At 27.5% G+C, this 18,019-nt stretch overlaps 1 long non-coding RNA gene across 2 annotated transcripts; it reads right to left on the reverse strand.

Moving 5' to 3' along the window:
* Positions 1 to 4,546: 4,546 nt before the first annotated feature.
* On the reverse strand, positions 4,547 to 13,267 carry LOC129886678 (uncharacterized). 2 transcript variants are annotated; one of them, XR_008766242.1, is made up of 5 exons: positions 13,164 to 13,267; positions 11,817 to 11,908; positions 11,173 to 11,238; positions 5,661 to 6,116; positions 4,547 to 4,807 (listed from the first exon to the last, which is right to left on the reverse strand). It is a non-coding gene; the product is annotated as an uncharacterized LOC129886678 (long non-coding RNA). The 2 variants fall into 2 exon arrangements; XR_008766241.1 differs by having other exon boundaries at positions 4,547 to 4,838.
* Positions 13,268 to 18,019: the final 4,752 nt, after the last annotated feature.

The raw sequence follows: 18,019 nt of genomic DNA on the forward strand, positions 1-18,019 counted from the left end.
AATGCTACCAATTTTGTATAATTATAAATATATATAATTTTAAAAAAATATTGCAGTTTTAAAAAAATTCAATTGAAGTTATAACTAAATCATTTCATGAACGTTAACATTGTTTAATTATTATTGTATAATAAATCAATAATATTAAAGGTCAATTAACCATGCACTGAAAAAAATTAATTAAGTACTTTGACATTCATACTTGCAATTTTTTTGAAGAAAAAAATAGAAAGTGAAACAATATTTATAGTAGAAAATAAATTTTAACCTTTATTAATGGGTATATTTATCTCATATAATGTGTGTATTATTAAATTAAAATAGACAACCCAACTAATTAATTTTGTTTCATGAATTCAGGGTGAGTTAAGAATATATATTGGTGTTTAATTGTATGATTCGATAAAATATAATATAATAGTCATAAAAGAATAAAAAATAAAAAGTAAATTATAAATAAAAGTTAAATAATAAATTTATCTTTTTTACCAATTTTTCTCTATGTCAACCTTACGGATATATTTGAATATTTTTATGAAAAATTACTTGTTTAAAATTTTCAGAAAATTTGCTTAGGAATTTCAAAATCTTTGGTAATAATTACCTACAAAGATTTTTTCATTGAATTTTGTTTGGTAGAAAAATCTACAGAAAATTAGATTATTTGTGACCTTTTTTTTTTTGTATAATCTCCATAAATTTCAACATAATTTACATTTTTTTATAGAGACATAAGTTTGATTAGTTAAATAGCTCTATTATTGTTTTTAAATGATGGTTTAATGATATGACCTGTCTACAAGAAAAGAAAGAGATTTTTGAGGTATTTCATATTTTTTGAGAAAAAATAGTAATAGTTTTTTTTAAAAAATAAAAGTGATTTGTCTAGGCAATTTTCTAAACATGAATAACTATTTAGGAAGATAATATAAATCTTAAGTACCGAAAAAGATTCCTAAGCTTGCAAATTTCTTCTAATAAACTAATCTATTTTAAAAAAAAAATGAAGAATAAAATTAAAATTTTGGTTAAATAAATTAAATAAGTCTATTATTAAAAAAATTAGGTTTTAATGACATGGCATGACTACTAGGACAGAAGGAGGCTTTTGAAGTGTTAAGTATTTTTGGAGGAAAATAGTAATAGTTGAGTGATATTTGAAGGAAAATAGTGATAGTTGAGTGATATTTTGGTCCTAAATGAAATAAAAATGATATTTATAGGCAATTCCCAAAACTTGATTGACAATTTAAGAAATTAACTCTATTAAAATATTAATTTATCATAAGCGTAATCAAATTTGAATATATATGAGATTGAAGAATATTATTAATTCCTATAATAGAGTAATTGATTTCATTTTTAAATAGCTATTAATTTGTCTTGAATGTGAGGATAATATTAGTTATCAAATTTATTATATCTTTACTCATATTCCCTATATTGATAATAATGAATATCGTTTAATTAATTCCATTTAATTTGGCAATGAAATATTATTATTTGGCTATAAGGAGAACGTGAATTGGCTTGTGTATATGAGCCTGCAACTTGTTATATCTTTATATTACAAAGTATACTTTATTTTTTGGGGTAGAAATAGATCAAGACAAATTCCTCCAAAAAAAAGGTTTTCTTTCAATATTTCATTATGTTGGTTTTTTTTCTTGATCGTAGTCTTTGTTAGTTTTTACACTCCTAGTTTTATACTAGAAGAACTTGTTGAATTCTGGAAGAATACATCTATAACAAAAGGGTATTTTCACTCCTAGTTTGAATGTTTGTAAGTTGAATTCTAACGGCGATATCTTTGACATGCTTCAAACCATGAGAATTTGAATGTTTGTAAGTTGAATTTCATAATTTCTAAGATTTTAAAAATATAACAAAAGGGTATTTTCACTTTTTCTTACTCCAAATTATTCACAAAAAGTCAAAATAACTCAAACTTGTATTCATATCCAAACACGACTCCAATTTTTAAATATTTTTCACTTTAAAAATAAAAAATAAAAAATAAAAATATGAGTAAACGCCTACTAATTTCGGATGAAGTTTAATTAATCGCGAAAAGTAAAATTTTCAAAAATCAAAGATTGGTCAAATCAAGTATTCCTAAGGAAATCACTTTTCTTTTGTAAATCAAGAAAAGTGTTTTTACTTCAAGTTAAAAAGACTTTTCAAAGACACTTACAAAGTGTAATGAGACACAAAATATGTGAAAAGATATTCAGAATTATCATCACATTTAAAATAAGAGCTTACCAAAAATTAAATAATTTGTACTTAGGTTATATTTAGAATTATATTACTTCAAATATAAAGTTGCAAATAAACATTTAACATACACATTGATGATTGAATGGTTTAGCATTTAACAATTTATTAAATTTAAGAAGTTTCACGAAGATATAGAAATATTTAATACTTTCTTTATTTCATATTAAGTTAGTTTTTTGGACTCTTCTATTTGAAATAATTGACTTGTTCAAAATAATAAATATTTGAAATTTTTCACCCACCTCCGTAGCGCCCATCTCATACCCCCACCACCCAAACCCCACCTCTTACAATATTTTTCTAAATTACATAAAAATGCTTTTATGATTATATTTTCTTACTTATGTAAATTAAAATCCCCCCACTTATTTACTGAAAAACATTTTCCCTCGTAACAAACACACTAAAACTGCAAATATTTTCATAAATTTATTTTATAACAAAAAAATATGATTCACTCTAACATTACATTACGCTTGGTCCCGTGCTACGTTAATTATAGGGATCCCTTAATTACACATGGTTGGAGGACTAAACTACCTTTTATGAAGAGAGAGAGAAAACATTATTTTAATTTAGAATGCATTGTCAAACTAACTTGGCATAACTTAGATATTTTTTTATTAAAAATAAATATAGATTAGTTAACATCCAACGGAATCAAACAATAGATCCAAAAAGATATGATTTATTGAATACTACTTACACCTATATATAGTGTCTGATAGTATTAAATACTAACGTTACGTAGATCAATAAATAAAGTCCATGTGCTTATTAAAATTTAATTATATGTTATATATGATAATAATGTTGTTTATGAAGGGCAATTTTAAGTTTAAGAAAAAAAATATTAAAATTTAATTCAATAGATCGAAGAATGATAATATTGAGATATTAATTATTATCTATTTCAGTCTATTAAGATTTTTATAGTAATAGCTATTTGTGAAATTTTCACTATTTTTAATATGTTAAAAGACAATTTTTTTTACCCGTAGATCTGGAACAATTTTTTGGTCATTTCTAATATATTTACTATTTTCCAAAGTTGAATTAATCTCTGATTAATCCGAATTAAATAAAAGAGTTTTACGTGGCTAAATATTAGCCCGAAATATTTTTAACCCCCTCTCCTTTATTATGTAAAAATGATATTACTAGGTAATGGCTTTTAACTCTAATTGAAATATATTCATGAATACTAGAGTATTATTTTTTAAATTTTGTTTTGTTGTTAGTTATCAATCTAAATAGTAAGTTTTTTTTTTCTTTCGAGAAAGGATAATTGTCACGATCCAAACTATCAGGCCGTGCGGGCACCTATACAGAAAATTATGTGAAAGTTTGAAAAAATGCAGATTAAAAATCTAAAAGAAATAGGAGGTCACTATATGTTAAATTAAAAACTCTCCAAGATTTATTACAAAAACAATTTAACACCTCCAAGAATACTAGTCCAAACAGGTACAAGAGCATCTAAAAGTAAAGTTTATACATACAATCGAGACACAACTCCCACCATAAGGAAGGAAGAGTATAAGCTCTTCGAGACTCATCTTCGTCTTCGTCTATGAAACATCACTTATCGGTAAACATCATTAGTCAATCCGATACTTACCGCATAATATAAAGAAATCAACAAGAAGAAAACATCCAAACCTTTATGCACAAACTCTTATCATTCTCGTTAACCTCATTAAAGTCATTCAAGCCTAACTCTCATCTCTTCTGGTTGATCCGCTGCCAACTTTAATATAGATCAAGGCCTAGACCTTCTATCACATAGAGAAATTTTCGAACTACGGGCTACCATTAACTCTGTCTAATTAGTCTACTACCTTTAGCTTTCACACCAACACCTGGCCCTAGAATAATTAGTATCTCACTTGAAAGAGAAAATATTTAGGGTAGACTAAGGCTCATATTCTAACCGCATTAACTTGCCACGGCGGGACCTCACCCGCTCTAGCAGCCTCGCCACAGAGGGAGCCCTCCCACTAGGGCGGCCTACCACGAGACAGAATCTTTGAATTCTCTATCAATCCCCCTTCTTCACTATATAGACAATATCAATATCTGACTCTAAGTCACCAATCTTACTAGATAACACATCAATTGTTCTCCACTTGTTTACCCACGGCCTCATACCTATGAAACAGACGCATCTAGCCATCATAACATAATCCAAACAGGCATATACAAAAGCACATTACCAATTTACCATTTCAAGTGCAATATACAGTTTCATAGCGTAAATCTCGAATACAACAATCAATATGGTAATACTTGGACCTTCGAAGCATCATATCAATTATTACACATGATGGGCATGCTCAATTATAATCGGGTCAGTTTCTCTATCATTATATATATAATCAAGATCAATTTACAGATGATAGCCATACAATGGTTCTCTCAAGGAATTCATACCCAAACTGTTAGTATGTATCAGAAAGTGATACCCTATCCAATATATGTGTCAGAACGTGAGACTCGATCCAATATATGTGTTGGAACATGACACCTGATCCAATATATATTTCAGAACGTGACACCTGATCCAATATCATAATCACACTCACAATCATAATTCACAACGAATAGTTCACATACTTGCTCAATCAAGTAATAGGTTCATTGCATGCAATTGTTCACAAATAGTCATTTTATTGGCTTCATTCTATCTTTCCCTTCATTAACAATATTTTATCAAGCCTTCTTTATTCAAGGCATCACTTCTAGTAGAGAAAGTTCAAGATTATGGATTTCACGGTCTTGAAATTATAGACCAATCACAATAGCATATCAATCACCTAACCACAATAATTAAATGCATGATAAACATCACAACATTACTCAATTGCTATTAAGAGTCTCTCTATGATATAGACTAAGCCATACCCTACAACCACAAGTAATCAAATAGGTTCATGGCATGAGGTTTATCAATACTAAGGCATTCGCATTCACCTTTTATTTCATGATTCACATTACTCAAGTAATTCACAGGGAATAATCAATATAAACACGCACACTTATTTGTATAAACACATCCCCTTATATACATCCATAGCCCATAATCCTCAAGTCTCATGATTTCGTTATGACCCAACTATTGTCTACACTTAATCTAACAAGAGTCATTGGCTTTCTAAGCAGTTTCACCAATGTTAACATTCAAAGATTGGACCTTTATCACTAGTCACGTAATAATCATGACCAACAACATAAATTCCCACTCTAAACAACAATTCACAATCATTTAACCATCCAGACTCCCTACTCGAATGACTAGGCATGAAATCTCCCGTTAATCTACATTATATTAAGCGATTGAAACAATTTTATAACTACTGAATTAAGAAAACCTACTCTACCTGGCGTCAAGCAGTTGTAGAAAAATTATAGCACAATCTCTGACATCCGGAGGGATAAACTATGGAAACGGGCCTGAAATATGGAGGTTGTAGCCTTCCTTGCGCTAGGAATCTCTTTTCCCTGCTCTCCAAGCCTAGAGCTGCTCTTGGGGGCTTTCTGCAATAACCCTCATCTATTTTGGCGCTTAAGGGAAAAAAGAAATAGTAAAATTGCGCCTCCTTTTCATTCTGGCCCGTCAAATCCTGCCACATCGACCTAATTCCCACCATAGCAGCCTAGCATGGACATTGCTCAGTAAAATGGCATAACTCTTCACTCCGAATTTATAATGAGGCAAATTCGGTGGCGTTGGAAAGAAGACTCATAGCGTTTTAATTTGATAGGTTATGAGCCACCTAATTAATTATAGGCTGAGAGCTATAATCGATTGAAGTTGACCTTAGTTTAGTTCAAATCTGAAATAAAATCGAAAAGATACTTTCAAATCAACTTTGAGATAGGAGCATTGTACGACCTTAATTCAAAATTAATGCACTTGCATACCAAGAAATTGATCCTAGCCCTGTGACAAATGAGATGTGTATGCCCTTATCACACACATTTTTAATATAACGAATAAAATTTATATATCTATATCGCAGATATTTTTAATAACAACAGAATAGATCGTTACAATAACCTTTACTTCACCTACTTTAAGGGGTTATTTGATACGCAGAAGAAGGTGAAATAACTCAAAATAAAATTTTTAGTATTTGGTTGATATAAATTCATCTCGCAATAAAAGGAGATAAAAGAATAAAAATAATAAATGAGAGGTCAGAAAAGGGACAAAAATATTAGTTGAACAAACAAAAACAATAAATGAAAGGCTAAAAAATAAGAAGCACTGCTCGGTGTGCAAACCAAGGAGATATCTGGGTAAATATTTTACAGCCTATGGGTATTCTATTAATTATTTACTCCCTCTATTTTCATATTAACTGAATTTGTAAGACAATACACACGTAATAAGAAAAATATTGAAGAACATAATTTGAATCATATTTTCCACCATTACCTTTTGTAAAATCATAAATATAATTTTTCAAGTAGTGTAATTTATCTCGTAGAAAATATAAAACTTCAATAAATGAAAAAGCAAATATGAAAAAAATTTCAAACATCCATCTTGATTTTTGAACAATTCAATTATTTTGAACAAAAAAAAATCACTCAAAAATTCAATTAATATGAAATAGATGGAGTAATATTTTACTAATTGTCCCTTAATATTAAGCCACGTTGCTCTCTCTTGCTCTAATCAGATAAATCATAGATTAATTAGCTAGTCTTTAATGGACAATTAGTAAATTAGGGCAGGTTGCAAATGCTCTGAAACTTTTAATGGATGGCGTGCATTAAACACGTGATTTATGCTATACTCTTCGTATTAAATGATGTATTGTGATTTTTAAAAATAATTAATTTTTGATGGTGATTTTTCTTTTTTGAAGACTATAAATAATTCAATAAAGTACATATTTAATAATAATAAAAAAAAGGATCACCTTTTAATGAATAAATAAGAATGAAATAATAAAAATTATCTTAATAAATATTTTTTAAGAGACGAATAAAAATTAACTCTGACAATTTTTTTAAAGACGTTGGAAGCCAAATAATATGGAGTACAAATGTTAAATTTGAAGCAAAATTACGTGAAACTCTCTCAACCAAAATAGAAGCAAAAATCAAGAAAAGAATCTTGTGAACTGAACTCTGACACAAACTAGACAAAAAACTCTCTGTCTATCGTAATTCACATTTCTTTTTTATCTCATAAAATTTAATAAATATTCATCAATTTGTAATAGAGAAAAAAATTCTCACACAATTAATATCAATCGCTTAAAATACAAAAAATAAAATTTTCGTTTACCAAACACATTACTTTCGGTGAAATAATTGCATCATGTATGGACAACATTTTTTTTTTAACTCGGATAATTCATAATCGCTACAACTTTTATTTTTCGAGTGAGCAGGGTAAATTTCGTATTGTGTGATTAGTGATAACATGCAAATTACATAGGGGATGTAAATCGCATTGGTCAAGTTTATGTGATAGACTCGACTCAGAAAGCATTGAGAGGGGATCGATCCTGAATCATTCGTGTTAATAACCATCCTTCAAACCAACCAAGTGATCCGAAAGGATCGTACAAACAACATTTATTAGTGTCAGTTATTCATAAATACAAGGGGTCCATCTTTCACTTTCCTTTCAAATTAAGGTGGTATTTTTTGATTTTCATTTGGTTATCTATATTTGTAAAATCTATATAAAGGAAAAATATTTCTTTACAAAATATAATAATTATATCTAAAATTTAAATTCAAAATTTCTATTAAAACTTTTATTTAACCTACTAAAGTTCTTAGTTGGCAAAATGTATTAATCTGGAGAGACTGCTGTGAGTTGTTAGGTTTACAATAAGTTAGCCGAAAAAAGATAAAGTGAAATGAAAACTACTTTTATGCATCTTACTTTAACATGTGTGAGATGGGAGGAATATAAGAAAGGAATATAAGAAACAAGTAAAATATTGTTGTTTTAATTTATTTGTTTTATTTATTTCTTAAAAAAATGCTTCTTGTTATTATACCTTTATAATACAAAGTATTTTATATTTTGGGTAGAAAGAGATCGAGACAAATTCCTCCGAAAAAGTTTTTCTTCCTATATATATGCCATTGTGTTTGAGTTTTTTTTTTTAATTGTAATCTTTGTTACCTTATGTGTTTCTAGTTTTTTTTATTTGAAGAGTTTATTGAATTTTAGGGAAAATAAATCTATAACAGATGATGTATCCTTATAAGTTGGATTTCAGAATTTTCAAAAATTTAAAAAACAACAAAAAGGGTTTTTTCACTTCGTTCACTTTAGATTACTCACAAAAAGTAAAAACAACTCAAATTTCTATACACAGCCAAACACAATTATAATTTTTAAATATCATTTTTTATTTTAAAAATAACTTTTTCTTTTTTCAAATTTCACCCACTTAATTTCGTTTAATTAATCACGAAAAGTTACAGATTGGTGCTGGAAATAATTTCGGCAATCAAAGCTTCGTCAAATCAACTATTCCTCAGAAATCACTTTTCTTTTGTAAATTAAGAAAAAGTTCATTTACTTTAAGTTAAAAAGACTTTTCAATGATACTACTTTTTCAAAGTATAATGCAAACTCTAAATAGATATTTGCTGGTGCGATTTATCTCATGATATAAAATTATTAGATAAAATTAATATTTAAATATGTAATTTTAAGTTGATTTTATTTCATAATTTCATATCATGAGATGAAATCTCAAAATTTATCAAAAATCATGATTTGAGAATTTTAAATCATAATATCAGATTTTTCAAATATAAAAATTGATCCACAAGTTTATATTTTGTAAAAATAATCTATATTTAATTTATATAAATCTTCTAACCATTTGTTTCATAGGTAAATAAAATTTATAATTCATATCATTACTTTTAAAACCGTTTATATCTCATATAATGATTATTCTATCCAATATAAAATTTATTTTTACTTCAAATCAATTCTTAGTTTACCATTTATATTCACCAAATTCATTATTTTTGATCAATCATATATTATTAATTAAAGATTAAATGCATTTTACCAAAAACTATAATTAATCAAATGTGCCTAACAGTCTAGGGTTGATCCACTCGAGCCAAAGGCATTTTCGGAACAGTCTCTCTATCTTTATGAGGTAATGGTAAGGACAGTGTATATTCAATCATTCTCAGATCCTACTTAATTAGTATAATTTCACTGAATATGTTGTTGTTGTAATTAAATGTGTCTAGCCCAAATTATAACAACTAAAATTAAAAATTATCATTATTTAAAGATCTAAGGGTGTGTTCGGTAGAGGAAAATATTTTTTCAATTTTTTCATGTTTGGTTGGTCAAAATTTTTAAAAAATTATTTTTTCTAAGAAAACAAATTACTTTAAAATAAGGGAAATGATTTATTTCTTTAATAGAAATCGGAAAAATAAGTACAACATGAAGTGCATTACGCAATTGATTGTATCTCACCACTCTCCAATACACCTTATCTTCACCCCACTCCCATAGCTCCCCATCTCACACCTCCACCACCCAATCCCCACCTCTCGTAATATTTTTTAAAAATTATATACAAATACTTTTAAGATTATATTTTTTACTTACGTAACAAACATAAAAAAAATAAAAAAATCCCCACACTTATTAAATTAAAAAAAATACTCCCTCGTAACAAACACACCCTAAAACTGATAATATTTTCATAATTTAAATTATTTTATAACATATATATATATATATATAATATTCACTCTAACACTACGCTTGGTCCCATGCTACGTTAATTATAGGGATCCCTTTAATTACACATGGTGGGAGGACTTAAACTAATTTATAATGAGAGAGTAAAAACATTATTTTAACTTGGAAGTTGGAATGCATTGTCAAACTAACTTGGCCTCACTTATATACGTTTTTATAAAAAATAAATATAGATTAGTTAACATCCCAAACGGAATCAAACAACAGATCGTAAAAGATCTGATTTATTAATTAATAACACCTACATTTAATAGTATAAAATACTAACTTTACGTAGATCAATGAATAAAGTCCACGTGTTTATTAAAATTTAATCAAATATTATATATAATAATTGTGTCGTTTATGAAAAATAATTTTAAATCAAAAAAATAATATTAAATTCTGATTCAATAATTGAAAGAAGGGTATTTGACAAGTGAGGCTTGCTCAGTTGGTTAAGCACCTCCACCCACGACCAGTAGGTCCTGGGTTCGAGTCACACTGGAGGGGAAGTGTGGAAACACTATAAATCCTCCAAAATGGGGGTTAAAAAAAAAAAAAAAAAAAAAAAGAAGGGTATTTTTAAATTATTTTTATTGTGTTGGAGACTGTTAGTCCTGTAGATAAAAAAAAAAAAGAACAAATTTAATCCATTTTTTTTTTTGTAATTTCTAATGCATTTGAGATATTTACTATTTTCCAAAGTTGAATTAATTTCTGATTAATCCGAATAAAACAAAAGAGTTAAACGTGACTAAATATTAGACCAACATATTTTTAACCTCCTTTCCTTTATGTAAAAATGATACTACTAGGAAACCACATAGCAACAAACTCTTAATGAGGCAAAGCAAGAAAACAACTATGGGACAGGACAAAACTTGGTTTTTGAAAATTTTAATTGTAAAATAATGTCGAAAGGAAGGTCTCATTCCAGTTTCATTTTCATGTCTGCAGGAAAGAAAATCAAGATTATCTATATCGATTACATTAAGCTTTCAGTTCTGCACAAGTCCCTAACTCACCCTCAATCATAATAGAAAGAAATGTCATACACAGTGTTTAAAGATGTCAACATCTCATAAGCTCAAAAGATAAAGGAATATTGTTCACAGAACATGGAAACTCACCAAAAGTAGTCTTCAAACGAAATCTCAACTAGCCACGTGGAGGAGAACGAGGAGGAGCACCGGTCCCTACATGGTGATATCATGTAGGGAAAAGAGTATGCGTTAGTATTTTGAATAGTATGTAAGCATGCATGAACATTGAGGAAACATTAAAACAATTATGTAATATGAAACATAATGCAATGCATGCATAATCAATTATATATATATCCTTTAAAACATTCATTTTATGGGAAAATGACCATAACCGACATTTAAGACCATGCTAACTATTACATGAAATCCAACATAACCCCATACGTTGGCCGGGGAGAATACTTGCCGGGTAGATCAAAAACCTCAGCGAAGGTCATCGAATACGAACAAGATACGAAAGATGTTAGACAACGGACAGGTGAGATTTTCGATCTGCGTGCCTGGAAGTAGCTCAAACAAAGAAGAGTCCGGTCCGGTCCGGTCTGAATTCAATTCGAAAATGCCGCCAACCAGATTGTGTCAACATCATAGCACACTACTAAAAAACGACAGACTAAGTCGCTTTTTTGGTCAAACTCGATGGAAAAGTGACGCACTCATATCCTAAGAAATCAAACAAATCATAAGTAAAATGCAAGTGCTGTTCATTGAATAAAAAAATATAATACCTCAATTTTTTTCAATTAGGGCTGAGATGGAGGGGTTGGGGGCAGTGGGCTTGGCGGCGTCGAATATTGAAATATTTAATTAGATTGTACCCCTGCATTTAAAATTTTGTACAAAAATATTCAACCTTAATTAATTAGTCCAAGTATCATAAGTTCAAGTATCTAAAGTTGAGAATTTATTCAAACCAAAATAATTTCTAATTACTTAATTAAAAAATCTAAAGTTCAAGTTCTAAAATCTAAGTTCAAGTAAAAAAATCCTAAAGTTCAACTTAAAAATTCAAGTTCAAAGTTCACAACTTAAAATTTACATGCATATCCTTCAAAAATTCAAGAATTCTCAAGTTCAACATTTCTAAAGTTCAAATTGATTTTTTTCTAAGTTAAAGTACAAACTTTCAAATTTCAAGTATAATTAAAGTTCAAGTATCTAAATTTGAGAATTTATACAAACCAAAAAAATTCCTAAGCATTTCAAAAATCCTAAAATTCAAGTTCTAAAATCTAAGTTCAAGTTTAAAAAAATCCTAATATTCAACTTAAAAAATCCTAAATTCCAAGTTCAAAATTTAATTTGAAAGTTCACAATTTAAAGTTCATATATCCTACAATAATTCAACATTTCTAAAGTTTAAGCTTAATTAATTCTTAAAACCCACAATTCAAGAAACCAAAGTTAATAACTTCATGAAAAATATAAATAATTCACAATTTCTAAAGTTCACAACCTAAGTTCAAATAAGTAAATGCTACACCAAAAAAAATCTAAGTTCAATTTAAAAAATTCGGCCTAAAGTTCAAGTTCAAAGTTCTAAATTCAATACAAGTTATGATTAAGTTCTAAGTTGTAATTAGAAGCTATAAATAAGTTCTAAATTTCTAACTTCTAATTAACTTCTATAATTACTTTTTAAATCTAACGTTTAACTGCAACAACACTACAATTCAAACTAAAAAATACCCAAATTTACAGTCTAATTCAAAAAATTCAATTTAACTAAAACCCAAAAATCTTCATTCACTAATTCACAATTAAATATACAAACTAGCAATGTTAGTGACTTTATAACTTCAAAAATACTTCAATTCCAACCCCAAAAAATCCAAATCACAAACTAATTCAAAATACCTCAATTCAAAGTAAAACCCTAAAGTCAAAACTATAACTTTTTGTTCACTAATTCACAATCAATGTTACAAATTAACTATGTTAACAACATATATTCAACAACAAAAATGAAATAAATTAACTAACAATTCAATTTTTTCTCAATTTATAAAAAAATTAAACTCTAACTAAGTTTAACAAGGAGAGAAAAAGAGAAGAGAGAGAGTTGGATGGAGTACTTGAGAGAGAGGGAGGGACGACGACGGCGGAGACGTTGGCGAGCTATGGCCGAGGTGGAGATGGGTGTCGGGGTCGGGGTTTAGGGGAAGGGATCAAAGAGAGAGAGAGAGAAAGGGAGTTAAGAGAGTATAAAAAATAATAAAATGGGAGAAGCTGTGGCTGATATTTAGTTGGGAGCGACGGATAGCGTTGCATACTACGTCGCTCCATTTAAAAAATTTTGACCAAAAAAGCGACGGATTAAGCGACGTCGTCCTTCGCTATTTTAAAAAAAAATTAAAATATTATAAATAATAAAATAAAACTTTATAAAAAAATATTATAAATTAAAATTAAAAATAAGCGAAGGACTCCTTCGCTTATTTTAAATTAAAAATAATTATTTTTATCGAAAGCAACGGACGGCGTCGCCGTTTATATTGAATAATTAATTATTAATTAAAAATATTTTTGACGCAAAAATCCGCCAAAAAAGCGAAGGACATATAGTCACTGTCCGTCGCTTTTTAAAATAAAAATAAAAAAATAAAAAATATAATCGACGGACGGTGTCCCTTTGTCCGTCGCTTTTTATCATCGACACAGTCTGTCGCTTTTCTTTCCGTCATTTTTTCATCATTTTTTAGTAGTGGCATTAGGGGCACGTTGTATAATCCGATGTCTTTTCTTCAAATGGCCGAACTCTCACATAAAAAAAATTAACTCCAGGCTGGCATGGCTTTGAGGTTCACTCAAGATCCGAATTTCGTAGGAACAAGATTCAAGTCTACCAGTTTGTTAGGATGCCTTTGATTCTGATTCCGCGAAAAGTATTTCAAGTTCGGATACGAGAGTAACCACTAGTGATAGGGCAAAAATAGTGATGATTTCCTAATCACCGACAAGAAGATGGCCAATCAGTACAGTAGGTTATTGGATAGACTCAGTGTTACCATTTCATTTGCTAAATCAATAATATCTAAATGGGTGCTAAGATCCAAAGTCCATCATATGTGTTCCTTCTAAATTCTAGTACTCTTTGTGTCCAACAATACTTATTCATTATTGACTCTGCGCAATTCTTAATAAATTATAAATAGAAGGATAATTTTATCATATTACTTTTTGAATATAATAAATACAATGTCTTAAAAGAAGTAATGGAAAAATGATTATTAATTAATGATAAGGATAAATTAGGAACTAAGTTAAAATTATCTCTTAATTTAATAAATTGAACAAGTATTATTGAACATGTTTATTTAGTATAGTTGACAAATAAAAATGGACAAAGTGAGTAGTGTTGAATAAGACATGAGACACAAAAATAACTTTAAGGGGTCGTTTGGTGTGAAAGATAACATCAAATAGTCCCGAAATTAAATTATAGTGCCATTTAATTTGTCGTTTGGTTGGCAAGTTTGGGATAACTTATCCCGAGATTAATAATTAATATCGGAATAAGTTATCCCTCTTCTTGGGTGGTATAATAATCGCGGGATAACTTATTCCGGGATAAAATAGGTAAATGACAAAAATATCTCTTTAAACTTTTTTTATACATTACTTTTCACATCCATAAAGGGTATTTTTGTAAACAAATAATTTATTCTTAAAATTTATATAATACATATTATTTTGAATGCAACAAACCAAATACTCAATAACAAATAATCTCATCACAACTTATCTCATCATAACTAATCTCATCACAACTTATCCCATCATGATTAATCCTATCATAATTTATTCCGTCATAATTAATTCCATCATAACTTGTATTCAAACCAAACGACCCCTAAATGGTGAAAGACTTTTTGTTTCATCTTAGTTTAATAATTCTTCTAATTTTGATTTATTTTTGTTTTCCATCTCTTATTAAATAGGATGTATGAATACTATTATTTATTTTTCAATTTTTGTTTTGTGGTTAGTTATCAATTTTAAATAGTAAGTTAATTTTTTTCTAGAAAAAAGGATGACCTTACTTCACCTACCTTACGGGGCTGTTTAATACACGGAATAAGATGGAATATTTTAAAATTCCTAGAGTAAATTTACTATGGTTGATTGGTCGATCAATTTATTTTGCAATAAAATGAGATAAAAATAATAAATGAACAGACAAAAACAATATATGAAAGGCTAAAAAAAATAAGAAGCACTGCTCGAGTGTGAAATCCAAGGAGATATCTGGGTAAATATTTTATAGCCTAATTTAGGTAATTAGTTTAGCCCAGAGGGATAACTTGTGTAATTTTCCCTTAATACTAAACCGCGTGGTTCTCTCTTGCTCTAATCAGACAGATCAAAGATTAATTAGCTGGTCTTTAATGGACAATTAGGGCAGTTTCGTAAATTTAAGGATGCAAATGGACTGGAACTTTTAATGGATGACGTAAATTCAACACGTGATTTATATATACACTCGTGTCCTGATTTTTACAACTACTTCCTCCGTCTCATTTTAATTGTTATGATAAAGTTTTACATAATTCTTAAAAAAATATTAATTAAAAATATCATTTAATTAATATGCTCCTTATTAATTCTTTGATCTTTATCTATTTATGTGTCTCTTAATTCTAGAATAATTAATGCTAAGAATAAAGTTGAAAAAATATAATTAATTCTCTCTTGATTATTTAAATTGACAATTATTTTGGAACAACTATTTTTAGTATATATGACAACTAATATGAGACGGATGGAATAGTTATTTAAATTATTTGTTACTCCTTCCCTTTCTATTTATATATCGTTCTTATTAAAAATAAATATTTTTTAATATTTCCTCCATTTCCATTTAAATGTCGTCCCTTAATATTTGTCATTTCACAAAACCAATATATAAATAACACTATTCTTCTTATTTTACCTTTGAGAGTTACTATCTTTGAAAGTATTAATTTGACCAATATAAGAAAACTAAATGATTAATTTATGTTCATTGGTCAATTTTATTAATTAAAATAAACTACTTTATATTCATTTATTGATAGCTAACTTCAAGAGAACACTAAATAAGAGTACAATAGTAAACTTACCTAGTTTATTAAGGAACGTGGAATCTAAAATAATAACATATAAATAAAAACAGAGAATATTTTATCATTTTAAAATAGAATTAATTATTTTATTTTTAGTAGTGATTTTTTTAAAAGACTATAAACATCCTTTTTTTAATGAAAAGAGATCATATTTTAATACATGAACAAAGATAAAGTAATAAAAATATATTTTAATTAATACTAATTTTTTAAAAGATATGTAAAGGAAAAATTGACAAATATTTTAAAATAGTGGGAGCCAAATAATATGAATTGGAGTACAAAAGAAGTTGTGTCCATTGATAAATTTGAAGAAAATTACGTGTAACTCTCTCAACCAAAATAGTCTTGGGAACCCAATTCTGACACTATCTAGACAAAATACTCTGTGCCTCGATAAATAAATTTATGAATTTAAAAATATTCATCAATTTGTGAGATAAAAAATTCTCACACAATTAAATATCAATCGCTTAAAATTACAAAAAATATTTTTTTTTCGTAACCAAACACATTTCGGTGAAATAATTACATCATGTAGAACAACATTTATTAGTGTCAGTTATTCATAAATATTGTCCATCTTTCATTTTCCTTCAAATTACGAAGGTATATTTTGATTTCCACTTGGTTATTGATATTTGTATTAAAAATTGAAACTAATTTAAATTCATATTGAATACTCCTTTTATTTTTATTTACTTATCAATTTTTTTTATTTGATTTCTCTTTTTATTTGTTAATTTTGACAAATCAAGAAAGTATAATTTTTTTATTTATTATACCTTTAATTTATTAACACTGAAAAAATATATTTAAAACTTTATCAATTAATAAGAGTAAAGTAGTTAACTCACTATATCAATTTTTTTTTTTAATAGATATGACAAATCAAAATATGACAAATAAAAAAAATAGAGGGAGTAAAATTTACATAAAAGACAAATATTTCTTTACAAAAAAATTATATTCAAAATTGAAATTGAAAGTATTTAATTAAAATTATAATTCAACCTACTATATTTCTTGTTGGTAAAATGTATTAAACAGGAAAGACTACTTGAGTTGTTAGGTTTACAATAAGTTAGCCCATAAAAGATAAGTGTGAATCTGAATACATAAAATTAAAAAAATTCTTGTGGTGTGCAATCTTTTCTCTCTCTCTCTCTTTTTTTTTTTTGATAATAGATTATTTCATGAGATAGTGTTACCATTCTATCAATTAACAAGTAATTTTATCTATCAAAATTAAGATATACAAAAAAAAAAACATCTAATATTTCATTTTTTTAAAAATCTTTAATACAGTTTAAATTTAAAACTTCATAATTCTAAATCTATTTAATTGATATGTAAATCAAACCTATCACGTTCAATCTCAAAGTAAGAAATTTTTTTGGCATCTTTTTGTTGTACGGAGAAAATAGACTTTAGTCACATCGTACCTACCACACATGTTAAAGTTAGATGAATATAAGAAGTGATCTGGGAGGAATATAAGAAAAAAATAAAAAAATTGGTGTTTTAATTTATTTATATTATTTATTTTTTGAAAATGCTTCTCGCCTATTTTATTTTATTTTTTGTGGTAATTTTCAAATTTCAATGTTTTATATAGTATATTTAATATTATAAAATTAAAAAATATTTTGATATATTTGAATATTATTTAAAATAATATTTTCTTAATACACCATATTAAATCAAAATTAAATAAATAAATTGTAACATATGGAATTTTAAAAGCCTGAATACATATTTAGGCCCTTAAATTCTGCTCACCATTTGTCAGTTAAGACACTTTTTATTTAATTAAGTTTGAATCT

The sequence above is a fragment of the Solanum dulcamara genome, chromosome 4 (genome assembly GCF_947179165.1).
Source record: "Solanum dulcamara chromosome 4, daSolDulc1.2, whole genome shotgun sequence".
In the NCBI taxonomy this organism is placed as follows: domain Eukaryota; kingdom Viridiplantae; phylum Streptophyta; class Magnoliopsida; order Solanales; family Solanaceae; genus Solanum; species Solanum dulcamara.